The 18504-nt window shown below is 44.8% G+C and overlaps 1 protein-coding gene across 4 annotated transcripts in view; it reads right to left on the bottom strand.

The window, feature by feature from the left end:
- UBAP2 (ubiquitin associated protein 2) overlaps window positions 1-13636 on the bottom strand; it is an 88281-nt gene extending 74645 nt beyond the window's left edge. For 3 of the 4 annotated variants that reach the window (XM_060199281.1, XM_060199284.1, XM_060199283.1), the window contains exon 1: window positions 13244-13374. The gene's annotated coding sequence lies outside the window, so the exon portion shown is untranslated. Of the gene's footprint in view, window positions 1-13243; window positions 13375-13587 lie in introns of those variants that run through there. The other variant, XM_060199282.1, reaches the window with a different exon arrangement.
- Window positions 13637-18504: the final 4868 nt, after the last annotated feature.

Raw genomic sequence — 18504 nt, 5'->3', positions numbered from 1 at the left:
GATTTAAGACCTGTCCACCCCTCCCTTCACAAACTCAGTAATTAGGAAGTATCTAAAGGAAGGGTCACTGTACTTCAAAACCAACTCAAAGAATACATTAGATAGCCCTTGTAAAACACTTGTTTTGTTATGTGAATATATCCAAAAGCGACAGAGCATCTCTATCAACTACAGTGTCAATAATAAACCCTCTTTTGATCGCTACAACTTCAAGTCGTATTTACCGGTGTGAATTCTAACTGTAAACTGATGCCAGAGTGTGTGCGTGAGCTGTTGTGGAGCCAGAGGCTTGCACATTGCCAATTTCACCCCACAAGGTGGTTTTTTTCCTTCTTCAGATCAACATCCCACAGCATAGGGGCTTCCTCTGTTGTTACAGCACCTCTCATACGTGGTGCCAAGATTTGAACATGGGCTGTGGGCAGTTCAGGACACACACCAAAGCTGGTGAGTCTGTTCTCCAGCCTTCTTTCTGACCCATATACTTTGACCAGATGAACCTTGCCATCCTTCCAGTGGTACCTGCTTTTTTTGCCTCCACCTTTCACAGACATGTCTTCTCAACAGCGTAATCAGCTAAGTCATCCTCAGTGTCTCACTTTCTATTCCTCGATGTGAACAGCAATTACTTTCTACTCAAGTAGCAATGACTGCATTTTAGGGTCATTTAATACAGCAAACATATGGCTGGGGAAGATTGCATAGTGGTTATGCAAAAAATCCCTCATTCCTGAGGCACCAAAGGTCCCAGGTTTAATTTCTAGCACTCCCATATGACCACAAACTGGAACTTACAGTGCTCTGGTATTAAATAAATAAATAAATAAATACCACTAAACAGTCTTACATAAGCACAGTCTGTTTCTTAAATGCATTGTTTTTTATTTATTTATTTTTTTTTATAAAGAGGCAGAAGAGTAAGAGACCACAGCACCAAAGCTTCCTTCAATGTGGTGGGGGCCAAGATCGAACCTAGGTTGCACAGTTGGCAAAATTATCAAGTGAGCTATTTCACCGGCCCCTTAAGTGCAATTTTATAGCTCACCTATGTTCTCACTGTGTACTGTCAATCACTGCTTCCTGGTGCTGTGTCCCTGGCCTCCTCAAAGGATGTAACTAATTTGGCAGAGGGATCACAGACCAATGCACCATGCTGATTAGAAGAGCTGGTAAAATCAGAATGAAAAGCCAAGGCAAAGACAGACTGCTTTTTCATACCACAGAAAGCAAGTTCAACAAATTCTAACTAAACCTCAACATATAAAATAGAGAAATGTGGAATGGGCCTAGATGAACAAGGCAGGGGGAGTTTAAGGTTTCCACCTACAGACCCACCCCTCATTCCTCATGGAATGCAAAACTCCAAGTGCCACAAATGTGGGCACTGTCTGACTTATCAGCTAGCACTTGGCTGTATTCCCAGATAGGTAAAGAACTACTGTATTATGACTACCAGCATAGATCTGGAAGTCACAGAGACCCAGAGTCCACAAATTATTAGGTTGGATAACCTTGACCACATACTTTTTCTCAAGGCTGCTAGAAGTAAGCAAACTAATGTACTGTTTTCAAATACTTAAGCTAACTCCTAAAAACTATCACAAATAGTATCAACCACATAATCAATGTACACTGACCACTTTTTTTTCCTGTTGACTCTGCTTAATTCAAATTAAGCCAAGGGTGGGAGAACTTACTTGGGAGGGCACCTACTTTACCTTGTACACAACCCAGATTTGAGCCCCCAGTACTACAGCACTGAAGGAAAATTGGGTGTTGTATCTCCTCCCTCCATCTAAAAATTCCAGCCCAGCATGGTGAAGCCCCAGCAATGACAATACACACACAGTGTGTGTGTGTGTGTGTGTGTGTGTGTGTGTGTGTGTGTGTGTGTGTATCTAGGGTGGGCTCAAGAGAGCTTACCAAGCACAAAGTTCTGGATTCATGTCTCAGTAACACAGGGATGACACCACGGAGCTCCACGCTGTTGTGGTGTCTTCTCTCTCCCAAGAAAAGAATGAAAAAGTTGGTCCAGCAATGATGTCACAAATGTATACCTGGTCCCACCACATTAAAAAATGTATTGTTAGGTGGCCAAGAAGAGGTGTGCCCGGTTGGGAGACCAAGTGCATGACCCAGGCTCCAGTCCCCAGCCTCTACCTGCAGGGGGGGGGGGGGGGGCTTCAGAAATGGTGAAAAGGTATTGTAGAAAGACTGTAGCATGCAGTCCTGAGATTCCCCAGGATCACACAAGCCAAAATTATGCTCTAGCCTTCTCACTCTCCTCCTCTCTCATGTGAATACATTTGAAAAACCATAATAGCAAATGCAATCTGGCCTGAGGATACACCGTAATGGTTCTGCAAAATACTTTCATACCTGAAAAGCTAAGTTCTCAGGTTCAATTCCCCCACCCCCAACACCATAAAGCAGAGCTGAACAGTGTTCTGCTTTTCTTTCTCATTAAAATAAACACAAAAAGTTAATGTGATCAAATCAAAGATGTCTACCAAGCTTTACAACTATCAAATCAAACCAACTATCACTTCAATAAAATCCTTTGTAACGATGGTTATATTATTTCTTTGTCCTATAGCTGGCCAGACTCAAGTATGTGAATTAGTTCACGGTATGCTAGTTACAATTTCATTACAACTAGGGCTTTTTTTGTAAAGCAAGGTAAGAATCAGAGCGATTATAAAAACTCAATTTGTCTTTAAAAAGTGAAAACATGGGGGAGGGAGGTAGCGCAGCAGGTTAAGCACACATGGTGCAAAGCGCAAGGACCAGCTCAAGGATCCCAGTTTGAGCTCCTGGCTCCCCACCTGCAGGGGGTTCACTTCACAGGCAGTGAAGCAGGTCTGCAGGTGTCTGTCTTTCTCTCCCCGTCTCCCCCCCTCCCTCAATTTCTCTCTGTCCTATCCAATAACGACAACAACAATAATAACAACAAGGGCAACAAAAGGGGAAAAAAAGTGAAAACATTTCTATGGTAATAAATAGTATAAATGGGTGGTGTGGGAGATAGCACTGTGGATAAAGCACTGGACTCTTAAACATGAGGTCCCAAGTTCAATCCCTGCACCACATGTACCAGAGTGATGTCTGATTCTTTCTCCTCCTGCCTTTCGCATTATAAATACAATACTTTTTAAAAATAATTAAAAATTCCAACAACAAAGACATCAATAATAACAACAATAATAATTACAACAATAAAAAAAACAAGGGCAACAAAAAGGGAAAAATCAATAAATATTTAAATAATAATAATAATAATTAAAAATGGGAGCTGGGCAATAGCGCAGTGGGTTAGGCACACATGGTGCAAAACCCAAGGACCAGCGTAAGGATCCCGGTTCAAGCCCCCAGGTCCCCACCTGCAGAGGAGTCACAGCAGGAGGTGAGGCAGGTCTGCAAGTGTCAATCTTTCTCTCCCCCTGTCTTCCCCATCTTTCTCAATTTCTCTGTCCTATCCAACAACAGTAATGACAAAATTAACAATAACAAGGGCAACAAAATGGGGAAAATGGCCTCCAGGAACAATGGATTCATTGTGCAGGCACCAAGCCCCAGAGATAACCCTGGAAGCAAATAATAATAATAAATTAAAAAATGGTAAATAGCCTACATTAGCTAATAAGTATTTATTCCTGTACTAACCTCAGTAGTGTTCAGGGGTACATTTCCATTATCAACTTTGTATTCTCAACCTCAAGAAATTAAAAAGGTCCCAAATAAGCTGAAATACCAAAGCTAAGAATCCTCTATTTTATTTTTATAAAAGATTTTATTTATTGATATATAAGGGAAAGAGGAAGGGAGAGGGAGAAATTGAGAAAACCAGGGTGGGAATAGATAGCATAGTGGTTATGCAAGGAGGCTTTCATGCCTGAGGCTCTAAAGTCCCTGGTTCAATCCCCCGTACCACCATAAGCCAGAGCTGAGCAGTGCTCTGGTAAAAAAAAAAAAAAAAAAAAAGAGAGGGAGAGAGAGAGAGAGAACTCCAGAGTATCATAGTGGCATATGCGATACCAGGGAACTTAGGACCTTGGGCTTGAGAATCCAACACCGTATCCACTGCACCACCTCCTGAACTGCAAAGCTAAGGATTTTCAAATGGTCTCCAGTAAACAGTCATTTCACCAAGTACTTAAATATATTACCAGAAGTAGAAAAATTAAGAAAGTAAGATATGACAAAAAAAAAAAAATTCCAGTAGCTGAGAAAATAGCAGCTGGTAGTGCACCTGACGTGCATGCCTAAGATTCCTGGTTCAACCCTCAGTGCTACAAATGCCAAAGTGGTGCTCTGGCTTGTGTTTCTATTTCTATGACTCATGTAAAGTCTGTATCATGTCGTCCAGGAAGTGGCGCAGTGGATAAAGCATTGGATTCTCAACCATGAGGTCCTGAGTTCAACCCTAGCAGCACATGTACCAGAGTGATGTCTGGTTCTTTCTCTCCCCCTATCTTTCTCACGAATAAATAAATTCTATTGTTTTTTAAAAAAAAACTGTATCATATGCAGTAAATAAAATAAAAAGCTTAAAATATGTATGGCCCAAAGAAAATAACTTTAAAGTGACTCACTGTAATAACAGTAACTGTGGGATGGGGGATACAGTTCTGTGGCACAGCACAGGAGGCATGTAAAGGCCCTAGGCTGATATCTGACAGTGAAAACAAAACAAAATGTGGGAGAGGAATTAACTGTTACTACCTGCTATAAAGTGAACAAGGTCAAACCGTAATACAGGAACATGGCAATCAAAATGAATTCTGGATGGGAAAACAGCTCAAGGTCTTCGAGCACAGAATTAGCACATCTCATGCACCTAGTTCCAAGATTCAATCCCCCAGAGCTGAGCACTACTCTAGTGTCTCCCTCTGTGTCTCATATTTGAAAAAATAATAAAAAAATTTTTAAAGTAGGGGAGGGAAGGCGGGTGGTAGCATACCAAGTTAATAAACACATACTTCACCATGCACAAGGACCCAGGTTCGAGCCTCCACTCCCTACCTGCAGAGGGGATGAAGTAGGTCTGCAGGTGTCTCTCTCTCTCTCTCTCCCCCTACCTCCCTACCCCCTCAATTTCTCTCTGTCCTATCCAACTTTAAAAAGAAAAAGGGGGGGGGGATGGGGCAGTAGTACAGCAGGCTAAGTGCACATGGCGCAAAGTCCAAGGACCAGTTTGAGTGCCCAGGTCCCCACCTGCAGGGGAGTCTTTCTCTCTCCGTCTTCCCCTCCTCTCTCTATTTCTCTCTGTCCTATCCAACAACAATGACATCAATAACAACAACAATAATAACTACAACAATAAAACAACAAGGGCAACTACAAGGAAAATTTAAAAAAAAAAAAAAAGGGAGTCAGGCGGCGCAGAGGGTTAAGCGCAAGTGGCGCAGGGCACAAGGACCAGCGGAAGGATCCCGGCTCCCCATCTGCAGGGGAGTTGCTTCACAGGCGGTGATGCAGGTCTGTAAGTATCTATCTTTCTCTCCCCCTCTGTCTTCCCCTCCTCTCTCCATTTCTCTCTGTCCTGTCCAACAGTGATGACATCAATAACAACAATAACAACAACAATGAAAAACAAGGGCAACAAAAGGAAAAAAAAAAATATATATATATATAGGCCACTGGGAGCAGTGAATTTTAATGCCAGCACCAAACCCCAGCAATAACCCTGGTGGGGGGGGGGGGGGAGATTAGGGAATGGATGGTAGCACATTTGATTAAGCACAGATATTATAATGTGCAAGGACTTGGGCTCAAGTCCCCAGATGTAGGGGAAGATTCACAAGTGGTGAGTCAGTGCTAAAGGTGTCTCTATCTCTTCCATCTCAATTTTTCTATCCAATAAATAAAAATTTTTTAATGTTAATAAACAACAAATCCTGGGTGGGTGTAGACGCAAAGAGACTCTTATGCTTGAGGCTCCAAAGCCCCAGGTTCAATCCCCCACACCATAAACCAGAGCTGATCAGTGCTCTGGTAACAAAATAAATAATAAACAACAAATCCAATTAAGATGAATGATAAACACAAACTTCTAAGAATTTTTTTAGTTTAGTTTTTTTTAAATAGTTATTTATTTATCCCCTTTTGTTGCCCTTGTTTTACTGTTGTAGTTATCATTGTTGTTGTTATTAATGTCGTCATTGTTGGATAGGACAGAGAGAAATGGAGAGAGGAGGGGAAGACAGAGGGGGAAAGAAAGATAAGACACCTGCAGACCTGCTTCACCACCTGTGAAGTGATTCCCCTGCAGGTGGAGCTGGGAGTTCAAACCAGATCCTTATGCCGGTCCTTGTGCTTTGTGCCACCTGCGCTTAACCTACTGCACTACCACCCAACTCCCTTTAGTTTTTAAAGATTTATTCATGAGAGAGATTTAGAAAGATCAAAATGTCACTATGGTACATGTGATGTCAGGGATCAAACTCAGGACCTTATGCCCAAGAGACCAAAACTTTACTACTACACTGCCTCTTAAGTCATGAAAGTTTAAATTTTTCAAAAATCTTTATTTATTTATTGGATAGAGACAGCCAGAAATAAAGAGGGAAAGGGATGATAGAGGAGAAAAACAGAGAGACACCTGCATCACTGCTTTACCACTCGCAAAGCTTTCCCTCTCTGGAGGTGGAGACCAGGGATTCGAACCTGGTTCCTTGTGCGCTGCAACATGTGCACTCAACCAGGTGCACCACCATCCAGCACCAAACATTCAAACTGCTTTTTCAATTTTTTTTGTTATCTTTATTTATTGGATAGAGAGTTAGAGAAATCTAGCGAGAAGGGAAAACAGAGAGGGAGAGAGAAAGAGAGACTCCTGCAGCACTGCTTCACCACTCACAAAGCTTTCCCCCTGCAAGTGGGGCCTGAACCCGGGTCCTTGCACATTCTGACATGTGTGCTCAACCAAGTGCACCACCACCCAGACCCCATTCTAACTGTTTTAACAAGTTACCAAATAAATAAGTAAATAAAACTAAAAAATCAACTCCATGAATCTAGTTAAAAATAAACCCTACTAGAAGAAATGAGGCTTAGTCTCCCTGTCAACTCAAGGAGGCTTTGTCCAATACCCAGACTCAGCACTCCCAACGACACTGTGGCACCACTGAAGTGTAAGCACTCTGAGGCAATAGATGATGGTGCATTACCGGAAACCCCAGCCCGAAGCAACAATGATCGACCTTCAAGTGGACATAAATATATACGGGGGGGGGGCGCTATACCTGAAGCCTAAGTTGAGAATTTCATACAATTAAATGCCATGAAAATATACTCCTTAAAGTTTAATCATTGAAGGTTTGACCTCGTGGTCCGGGAGGTGGTGCAGTGGATAAAGCATTGGACTCTCTAGCATGAGGTCACAAGTTCAATTCCTGGCAGCACATGTACCAGAGTGATGTCTGCTTCTTTCTCTCCCTCTTTTCTCATTAATAAAATCTTTTTTAAAAGTTTGATCTTATTCTCACATTAACAAAAGGGTCTTTCATCAACTGTTTAAAATCTGGAATCTGTGTAGCAATAATAAGATACATAGAACACTTTGTTTTCCAGTAGCCAAAGAAAGTTACACATATCTTACAACAAATTACAATTTACTTAACATCGGGGAGAATTGGGCTATGTGGTGGTGCAAGTGGTTAGCACACAGGACCCAAGTTCAAGCCCCCAGTCCCCACCTGCAGGGGGAAAACTTCACAAGCAGTGAAGCATAATTGTTTCTTTCTCTCTCACCCTCCCCTCTCAACTTCTGTGTCTATCCAATAAATATGTATATATATTTCTTCTTTAACTAGGGAGAATTGTCTTAAGAAACAGCAGTAGTTTTTTCTTGCTTATCAGATGATGTATCTGGCAATTATGTCTGATAATCAAGAAAATAATCACCTAAGGGGATGGAGAGAGGTCACCCAGCAGAGTACACATGGGAGCACCTGCACAAGCAAAGTCCACATGTGGGGTGGGGGAGATAGCACAATGGTTATACAGAGACTTTCATGCCTGAGGCTCCTAAGTCCCTGGTTCAATCCCCTGCACCACCATAAGCCAGAGTTGAGCAGTGCTCTGGTATAAAAAAAAGAAGAAAGTTCACATGTGATGCAACAACACAGTGGCATTTCTCCTCTCTCCCTGTCTTTCGCCTTCTATCAAATAAAACATGTCCTCCTTTTGTGGTGGAATCACACAGGTGTGAAGTCGCAGTGAAAACCCTGGTGGTAAAGAAATGGATTCTTGCCTGGGAAGTGCTATGGTGGATAAGGCACTGGCTTTTTTAGATAGAGACAGAAATTGAGAGGGAAAGGGGAGGGAGACTAAGAGAAACACTTGCAACATTGTTTCACCCTAGTGAAGCTTCCCCCCCTGCAGGAGCCTTGAACCAGGGTCCTTGTACACTATAATTATGTGTTCAGCAGGTGTGCCACCACTCGGCCCCAAGGCACTGGACTCTAGAGCATAAGGTCCTGAGTTTGACTTCCTGCATTACATATGCCACAGTGATGCTCTGGGGTTCACTAAAAATAAGAAAGAAAGAGAGGGAGAAAGGAAGAAAAGCCAGTGCAACACTCTATAATTAAACAGCATACATTTACTATCCTTTCAGTTTTTTGTTTTTTAACCAAAGCATTGCTCAACTCTGGCTTATGACAGTGTTGGGAGTTAGGCCTAGGACCCCAGAGCCTCAGCCATGAAAGCCTTCTGCATAACCATTATGCTGTCTCCCCAGCTCACTTTCAGTTTTTCTATCTCTGAAGGTCTTAAAATATGGAGAAAGCCAGAGGAAAAAGAACATATGAGAATATTTGAGGTCCTGCTTCTTTCCCACCAAGATTTATCACTCAGGCTCTGTACCTGCACTATGAATCCACGCTCCTGGTGGGTTTATTTGTTTTTTCCTTTTCTTTATTTGAGAGTTAGAAAAGGGATAGGGGAGGCTAGAGGAAGGAAAAGAGAGACACCCGCAGCACCTCTCCATCACCCATTACTCTTCCCCCTTGTAGGGCGGGTCTTGAATCCGGGTCCTACACGCTGGGTAATGTGTGTGTTCTGCCTGGTGCACCGCCAGGGCCCTTCAACAATCGACTTTTAAAGGACACTCCACTTGCTCCAATTATCCACTAAGAGCTGACTACATCTACTAACATAAAGGTTATCTAGGGAGGAGGACTAAAACTTGTTTAAAATTAGAGAGATGGGGGCCGGGTGGTGGCACACCTGGATGAGCGCACATGTTACAATGTGCAAGGACCTGAGTTCAATCCCCCAGTCCCCACCTGCAGGGGGAAAGCTTCAAGAGTAGTAAAGCAAGTCTGCAGGTGTCTCTGCTTCTCTCCCTATCACCCCCTGCCATCTCTACTTCTGACTGCCTCTGTCCAATAAATAAAAGTAAAAAAATAAATAACTCAGAGAGACAACTTGTAAATTCATAGACTGTTTCTTTTAAGCATCAACCCTTTATGCTTTTAAAAAAAAAAGCAGGAGTTGGGCAGTAGTGCGGCGTGTTAAGCACAGGTGGTGCAAAGCGCAAGGACCGGTGTAAGGAACCCAGTTTGAGACCCCGGCTCCCCACCTGCAGGGGAGTCACTTCACAAGCAGTGAAGCAGGTCTGCAGGTGTCTTTCTCTCCCCCTCTCTGTCCTCCACTCCTCTCTCCATTTCTCTCTGTCCTATCCAACAAAAATAATAACTACAACAATAAAACAAGGGCAACAAAAGGGTATAAATAAATAAATATTTTTAAAAAAACAATATACACGAAAGAAAGGCTTAAAATTAGCAACCTGGGAGATGACACAGTAGATGCAGTGCTGGTCTCCTAAGCATGAGATCCTGAGTTCAATCCCCAGTATTGCATATGCCTCAGTGACGCTCTGGCTCTCTTCTCTTCTCTCTGTGATCTTAATAAGTACATCTTGGAGCCAGGTGGTGATGTACTTGGTTGAGCACATACATTACAGTATACAAGGACCAGGGTTCAAGTCCCTAGACCCCACCTGCAGAGGGAAGCTTTGTAAGCAGAGAATCTATGCATTCTCTCTCTCCCCCTCTCTCCTCTTTTTTCTCTTTTCTGTTTTTGAAAACCATAATACTGCTCAGCTCTGGCTTGAGGTGGTGCTACAGACTGGACCAGGGAGCACAGAGCCTCAGGCAAGAGAGTCATTTGCATAACTACTATGCTGTCTCCCCAATATCCCCACTCTATTTGCCTCCATAAAAAGGGAGGGAGACTACTTAAAACTTTTAAATAAAAGTTAAAAACAGGGAGTCGGGCGGTAGCGCAGCAGGTTAAGCTCACATTGCGCAAAGTGCCCAGGACCGGGATCGACATAAGGATCCCAGTTAGAGCCCCCGACTCCCCACCTGCAGAGGAGTTGCTTCACAGGCGGTGACGCAGGTCTGCGGGTGTCTATCTTTCTCTCCCCCTCTGTCTTCCCCTCCTCTATTACTCTCTGCCCTATCCAACAACAACGACACCAGTAACAACAATAACTACAACAATAGAACAACAATGGCAACAAGAAGGGAATGAATAAATACAATTTTTTTTAAAAAAGTTAAAAAGGACTTCTTAGTCTAATAGCAAGAGAAATTAAGCACTGCACATAAACTGCACCAGTTACCAGGAAAGGGAAGCAAAGGTGTTATTGTTGTTTAAGCCTTGTTCCACAGACAGCTACATGTGACTACTGCTGGTCCAGCCCACATTTAAAGTGAGAGACCAGAGGAAACCAGAGCAGCAGGAAACAGGCAGGAGAGGCAAATTACCACCTTTTCCCATGGCCTCATTCCCATGCCACCACTTGCATCCATACATATTTTTATCATAACAAAAACCTCCCTTTCTCTTAATTAACGAGTTCAAAGTCTACAAGGAAGCAAAGAAGAAATTAGAGCCATGGAAGATAAACAGGACAGAAGGAGGGGAAAATCCCATCACGCATGTGAATAAGCCATGAGCACAAAAACTCCAGGTAGAAGGGAGAAGCACAGCAGGGGGAACTAGTCACTTCTACCTACAAATAAAAGAGGTGTTTTCACAGCAATAGAAAGAAGGATCTTACTCAAGTAGTTGTGCAGGGAAGAGTAGAAAGAAAGAGCGAGAGAGAGAGAGAGAGAGAGAGAGAGAAAGAAAGAGAGGAGGGAGACTGATTTATCCATTTATCCCCTTGGATATAGAACAGGTTAGTATGTTCAACTTCCTTCAAATTTATGATACCTTAAAAACTGCCGCTGTACAGTACGACCCATGGTAAAAAGTGAGGTACACACTAGCCAATGACTTGGCTTGGAAAATTATAGCAAAGGGCTGCCAAGATAGCTCACCTGAATAATGTGCCTGCTTTGTCCTAGCCAAGATTCAAGTTCCAGCCCAGTCCCTACCCCCGCTTCTTCTTCTAGCATTTGCCCTTCTCCCGTAGCCAGTCAACAGCGTCAGGTTGAGCCTGATGTAAAGTTTCGAGACCTCCTTTGAATCTGGAGAGGTGGCAGTCTTTAACTATGTGGGTCATTGTCTGTAGCTCTGTCGTCTCTGGCTCCCCAGCCTACCCCCGCTGAAGCACTTTGACTCCTCTAGAGAACTTTTTGGTGCTATGGTAGCTTCCCCTCTCTCCTATCAATATTTGGGGGGAAGGGGAGAAGTGTCTTGGAATGGTGAAAGCCCCAGTGACAACTATAAAAGTGCTTGCAAAAGAAAAGAAAAAAACGAAAGAACTAGGTTCGCCAGACAAAGTTATATGTCCTTCAAATAAAAGTTAGTCTCTGGTAGCTGGGAAAAGTGGCTCTGTGGTAAAGCCCAGGACTTGCAGGCTTGAGGATGCTAGTTTGATCCCACACAATATGTATGCCAGAGTGAAGTTCTGCTACGTGGCTTCTCTCTCCAATAGTTAAAGAAGGAAGCATGGGAAGATCTAACACGTTCATTTTTAAAAATAGAGAAGGCTGGTGAGATAGTATAATGGTTATGCAAAAGACTCATGCCAGAAGCTGAGGTCTCAGGTTCAATCCCCAGCATTACCACAAGCCATAGCTGAGCACTGCTCTGGTGTCTTCTCTTTCTCTTTATCTGTCTCATTAAAATAAATAAAATTAAATGAATGTTTTAAAAAAGTAGATAAAAGGCAGTAGATAACAATGGTTATGCAAACAGACTGTCATGCCTGAGGCTCCAAAGTCACAGGTTCAGTTCCCTGCACCACCATAAGCCAGAGCTGAGCAGTGCTCTGGTTGAAATAAATAAATAGTAGATAAAGAGAAAATAAAACGATTTCTGGGTCGTTTATATAGAGACCTTAAAAAAGCTCCCAACTACTAGGACACACATGCATTCACAATCTAAGTACCGGTAGACCATGCACCTTGGTAAGCACAAACAACATAATGGCAGAGGTGGAAGTAAACTAAAAGATTATGTCAACAGAAAATAACAGGAATGGTGATTGGGATCGACTCCCAGAGTGAACATGGAAAAGAGGCCAAGAAAGGTGGCACCTGAGATGCCTGGGCAAATAACTAGATTGAAAAGGTTAGGAAGTGATTTTTAAAGGAAAAGAATACTAAGATGTGATGTGCAGACGAAAGCGAGACATTCCGGATAGGTATTATTATGAGGGAGCGCCTTACTTTCCAGAGCGCTCTCAAACGTCGACGTTAGAGAAAAAGAACAAACTGGACACGGCCGGGGGGGGGGGGGGGTGGGATGAGAAGGAAAAACTGAGTCCCCAGAGTCAGTCGAGGACCGAAGCCATCCAGCATGAAAAGAAGTAGCAGTGAACTATGCCTTCGGGCAGCAGGGAAAGGCTCACAGAGCGCAGAAGTTGGCCTCCTCCAGGTCTGGTTGCAGGACCCACGACGGCCGTGAAGGCGAAGAGGTGGTGGCCGGGGATGGGGAGCGACAGCGTGGCGAGGTGGGAGAGAAAACCACACCCTCCAGGGCAGAAACCGGAATGGGGGGAGGGGTGGGCGCCCCCTGGGGCTGGGTGGGGCCGCGCCGACTCCGGGCTCGGGAGGTGGAAAGGGGCCCAGGGCAGCCCGCGGGAGAGAGAAACCAGGGCGCCCGGGCCTGGGCAGAGGAAGCACCAAGGCGGCGGCGGCGAGGGAAGCCTGGCCCGGTCCTCTCGGGTGGACGTAGGAAGGCGGAGAAAGGAAAGAGGAGGCCAACACAGGAGCACAAAGCGCACACTGCAGGGCGCAGACCCCGGGAACCGAGAAGGAGAAAGGGTGCCAATTACCGCTGCTGTTCTCGCTCGACTCGGGACTCGCCTCCACCGCCGCCGCCGCCGCCGCTCGTTACCTGCCAATGTGCCTCTTACAAAGCGGCGGCGGCGGCAGGGACGGCCCGGTCCGTCACGTGACCTGTACGTCACGGATAGGGGCGGGGCCACGTCCTCCTCGCTCACGCTCGGGTCCTCGCTCTGCCCTCGGGGCGCCGTCGCTTCCGCTAGCCTACCCGCTTCCACATCCAGGCGATGCCGAGAGCGCTGGGGCGGGACGAAGGAAGAGGGAAGAGAAAGCGAGGCAGATTTTATGGGGCTTCTTTTGTCATACTCGCAATAATCAAGAGACTATTACCCACCGCTCCCAGGATGTCCACAACTGCAGCTTGTCGTCACGCTGTGATGACCTCACAAGGCACCACAGGTCGTTCCCTGAGCGGCTGCCTTCCTCTCGTCACGTGACGAGATCTAGCCACTCACGGCAAACCGCCCCACCAATCACAGCTCGAGGGGACTACGCCTCCCAGCATGCCTCACATCAAAGGCTGCCACAGTGCTTCCCTCGCGGTCTCAAAGACGGTAATTCTATATCTCGGTGCCAAGCCGAGAGGGCAGCCGCACTGGACTAGTCTCGGGGACCGAAAGCCGAGGGTGCGGCCTGCGAGGCGGCTGCGCGTGGTTCCTGCCGGGAGGTGTAGTCCCGGCTGGGGGTGGGGCTGGGCGACCTGTTCCCGGGCTCGCACTCTGCCCCGCCCCCTGCGCGGGAAAACGCCAACGGCTCGGCCCGGTACCCCGGGCGGCTGCCGGCTTGCGGGAGCGTCTCCGCGGGCCTCGCTACTGCGGCCCTGCCCGTTGTGGGCTCGGCTTCCTCTGCATCCCCAAGTCTCTTCTGCTTGAAAGGACTCACATCCTTCTCACGCCTACGCGGGGTCAGCCATGCACATAACCACTTTCGAGAAATCGGATCATCAGCCCTTGGGGGCTGTGGGTGGTTCTGGGTTTAGCGATGAAAGACTTAGCTCTGTCTCCCAACAATGAAGAACTCTGCCCCCAAAACGACCTGACCCGTTCCAACAGCAGTAATGAAGCAGGAATAACATAACGGCTTATAAGTTGTTTACTTTTTTAAGTTTTTTTTTGTATTGTCATTTTTAAATCTTTAATCAAATTCCATCCAAGATTATCAGCCGCATTACATGCCGTGATTAGTTTTCTATAAACAACTTTGCTTTCTGTGTAAAAATCAGTGTCAAATAAAAAATTAAGTTTTTTAAATTATATATACTGGATACAGCCAGAAATCGAGAGGGTAGGGGAAGATAGGGAGAGAACCTACAGCCCTGCTTCACCACTCGCAAAGCTTTCCCCCCTGCAGGTGGGGACTGGGGTTCGAACCCGGGTCCTTGTGTAAGAAGCGCCCTCAACCAGGAGCGCCACACCCGGCCCCGACTTTGTTAATTTTAATAGTATTTATTTCTTGAATAAAGACAGAAAGCTGAGAGGGAAGGGGGAACAAAGGGGGGTGGGGAGAGGAGTAGATAGCATCATAGTTATCATGGTTTCACACACATTAAGTTCCAAGGACCCAGGTTCAATTCCCTGCACCACCATAAACCAGAGCTGAGCAGTGCTCTGGTGAAAGTTTAAAAAAAGGAGGGACAGAGATAGAACTGCCGCAACACTTCACCGCTTGGAAAGCACTACTTCACTAGTGAAGCTTCCCCCCTGCAGGTGGGGACCAGGGGCTTGAACCTGGGTTGCTGAGCACTGTAATGTGAGCGCTTATTAGGTGCGCCACTGCGAGTCCAGCGGTAGTGCAGCGGGTTAAGCGCACGTGGCACCAAGCGCAAGGACCGGAGTAAGGACATCTAACAACAACGACATCAATAACAATAAAAACTACAATAACCATAAAAAGGGCAAAAAAAGGAAAATAATTAAAACTAAACTTAAAAAATAGGTGCACCACCACCTGGCCTCTGATGGCTTATAATTGTAGCATCATGGTTGGTTTTTTTGGTTTTTGTTTTTATCTTTGCTTCCAAGGTTATCACTGGGGCTCCGTGCCTGTACCACGAATTCACTGCTACTGGAGACCATTTTTTCCCATTTTTGTTGCCCTTATTTTTGTTGCCCTTGATGTTGTTGGATAGGATGGAGAGAAGAGGGGAGACAGGGAGAGAGAAAGATAGACACCTGCAGACCTGCTTCACCGCCTGTGAAGTGACCCCCCTCCAGGTGGGAAGCCGAGGGCTCAAACCAGGATCCTTACTCTTTGCGCCAGGTGTGCTCAACCCGCTGCACTACCGCCCACCCACCCCCCTTGTAACATCCTGTTTTAAAGAGTTTACAATGTGTTCTCACAAAAGAGAAAAATTAACTCATGCTGGAGAGCTGGCCAAGAGATAGAGTGCAGGACTTAACAAGGGTTGGATCCTGAGTTCCGATCTTTGCCACTGCCTTGTGAACTAGTGGTGCTCTATCGTGTGTTCTCTCTCTCTCTCCTTCCACCCCCACCCCCCCACTGTTAACTAAATCTTTCTTAAATTTTAATAAGCAGGGAGTTGGGGCTGTAGCGTAGAGGGTTTAGCTCCCCGCCTGGAGGGGAGTCACTTCACAGGCGGTGAAGCAGGTCTGCAGGTGTCTATCTTTCTCTTCCCCTCTTGGGCTTCCCCTCCTCTCTCCATCTCTCTTTGTCCTATCCAATAACGACGACATCAGTAACTACAAAAAAAAAAAGGCAACAAAAGGGAAAATAAATTTTAAGAAAATTTTAATAAGCAAAATGTTTTCTCTCTGTCAAAGAAATAGCTCAACTGTTGTGCATAGGACTTACACACTTGAAGCTCAGGCTTGAGTCCCGGCACTGCATGTTCTGGCTTTTCTCATGTGGAATGTTCTATTTTGTATGAAATAAGTAAAACTTAAAAAATATTTTTAGGACAGGGCAATAGTGCACCCAGTTGAGTACATACATTACTAAGCAGAAGGACCCAGGTTCAAGGCCCAGGTCCCCACCTGCAGAGAGGAAACTTCACAAATGTTGAAGCAGGACTGCAGGTGTCTCTGTCTCTCCCTCTCTCCTCCTCTCTCAATTTCTCTCTATCCTGACAAATAAAAAAAAATAATCAGGGAGTTGGGTGGTAGTGCAGCGGGTTAAGCACAGGTGGTGCAAAGCACAAGGACCGGAATAAGGATCCCGGTTCGAGCCCCCGGCTCCCCACCTGCAGGGGAGTCACTTCACAAGCAGTGAAGCAGGTCTGCAGGTGTCTGTCTTTCTCTCCCCCTCTGTCTTCCTCTCCTCTCTCTGTCCTATCCAACTACAACAATAAAACAAGGGCAACAAAAAGAAATAAGTATTAAAATAATAATAAAATAATTTCTATCAGTGGCATATTTGATCCTCAAAGGAGTAGTACCTGGAGGCTGATTATGCACAGACTTTGCAGTCCTACTGGCCCTGTCTCAATAGAAATTCCCTTGGTGATAGCCCTACCACATACCAGATTGTGAAGATTAAATGAGATTATGTAAATTATCTGATTATCTGATTGGGACGTAAAAAGCCCTCAGTGAACTTTAGTAATTGTTTCCCCACACTGTATATAATAACCTTATACACATTGGGTATAACCTTATATATTGGGTGTAACACGCCTAAGTATGGTGGGAAAAAAATAGTTTTAATATTGTATTTATTATTTATTGGACAGAGAAATCAAGAAGGACAGAAGGTAGAAATAGAGAGGGAAAGAGGCGGTGTTGCAGTGTGGTCTGAGAGGTGGCGCCATGGATAAGAGTTTGGACTTTCGTGGCCCAGGAGGCGGCGCAGTGGATAAAGCATCGGGCTCTCAAGCATGAGGTCCTGAGTTCAATCCCCGGCAGCACGTGTACCAGAATGATGTCTGGTTCTTTCTCTCTCTCCTCCTATCTTTCTCATAAATAAATAAATAAAATCTTTAAAAAGAGAGAGAGAGAGAGTGTGTGTTGCAGGTGTCTCTCTGTCTCCGTCTCTGTCACCCATTTCCCTCTAGATTCCTGGCTGTCTCTACCCAATAAATAAAGAGAGATAATAAAAAAAAAGTGGGAATAGGGAATCAGACGGTAGTGCAGAAGTTTAAGTGCACAAGGTATGAAGCACAAGAACCAATGTAAGGACCCTGGTTCAAGCCCCCGGCTCCCCACCTGCAGGGGGGTCACCTCTCAAGTGGTAAAGCAGGTCTGCAGGTGTCTATCTTTCTCTCCCACCTCACCTCACCCCCCATCTCCCCCTCTTCTCTTGATTTCTCTCTGTCCTATCCAACAACAATGACATCAATTAACAACAATAATAATAACCACAACAACAACAAAAAAAAACAAGGACAACAAAAGGGAAAATAAATATTTTTTAAAGTGGGGAAAAAAGGGAAAGAGACAAAAAGACACCTGAAGCACTGCTTCACCACTCAGAAAGCTTCCCTACTGCAGTGGGGACTAAGGGCTTGAACATTATAACCTGTGTGGTCAACCAGATGTGCCACTGCCTGCCCCTGAGAGTATTTACTTGTGTAGGGTACTATGCTAGTTACAAACTGGCTAGTTACTAATAGGATGATTGTATGTTACATGGTTTATTATTTTTTTTCATTAAGATCCATTTTATTTCTCAACATTTCAAAAAGGAAACATTCATAAAGAAAAACACTACACATGAATTGTAACCCAAATTCTGATTCAAGTATTTACAAAATTCCTGCATCTGATTCTACTAGACCCACGTCCTGGAAGTCCCTTCACAGTCCGGAGTCAATTGCACTCCCAGCAGGCCAGCACAGAGGCTGGGTCTCCTTGGCTTCCCCATGGTTTATTTTTTTTAATGTATATATTTAAACTCACTTGGATATTGTGTTACTTTGTCATGTGTATGACCCAGGTTCAAGCCTAACTTTCATACATTGAAGGAAGCTTCCGTTCTGTGCTCTTTTTTTTCTGTGTTCTTTTTCTTTTTTTTTTTTTCTGTGTTCTTTTTCACACTCTCTCTGTTTTGAGTCTATCTCAAATAAATAAATAAATGTACTTATTTATTTATAAATTCATAGAGGGAGAGACCAGAATGTCATTCAATTCTGGCTTATCATGGTGCCAGGAAATGAACCTGGAACCTCTAGGGCCTCAGGCATGCAAATCCTGTGTTCTAACTCATTGAGCTAATCTCTCGGGTTAAAACTTAGTCATTTAAAGAGAACGGGAGGGAGTTGGGCAGTGGTGCACCAGACTGAGCACACAGGTTACCA

Source organism: Erinaceus europaeus, chromosome 10, assembly GCF_950295315.1.
Source record: "Erinaceus europaeus chromosome 10, mEriEur2.1, whole genome shotgun sequence".
NCBI lineage: Eukaryota > Metazoa > Chordata > Mammalia > Eulipotyphla > Erinaceidae > Erinaceus > Erinaceus europaeus.
This window is presented reverse-complemented; position numbering and strand designations above follow the sequence as displayed.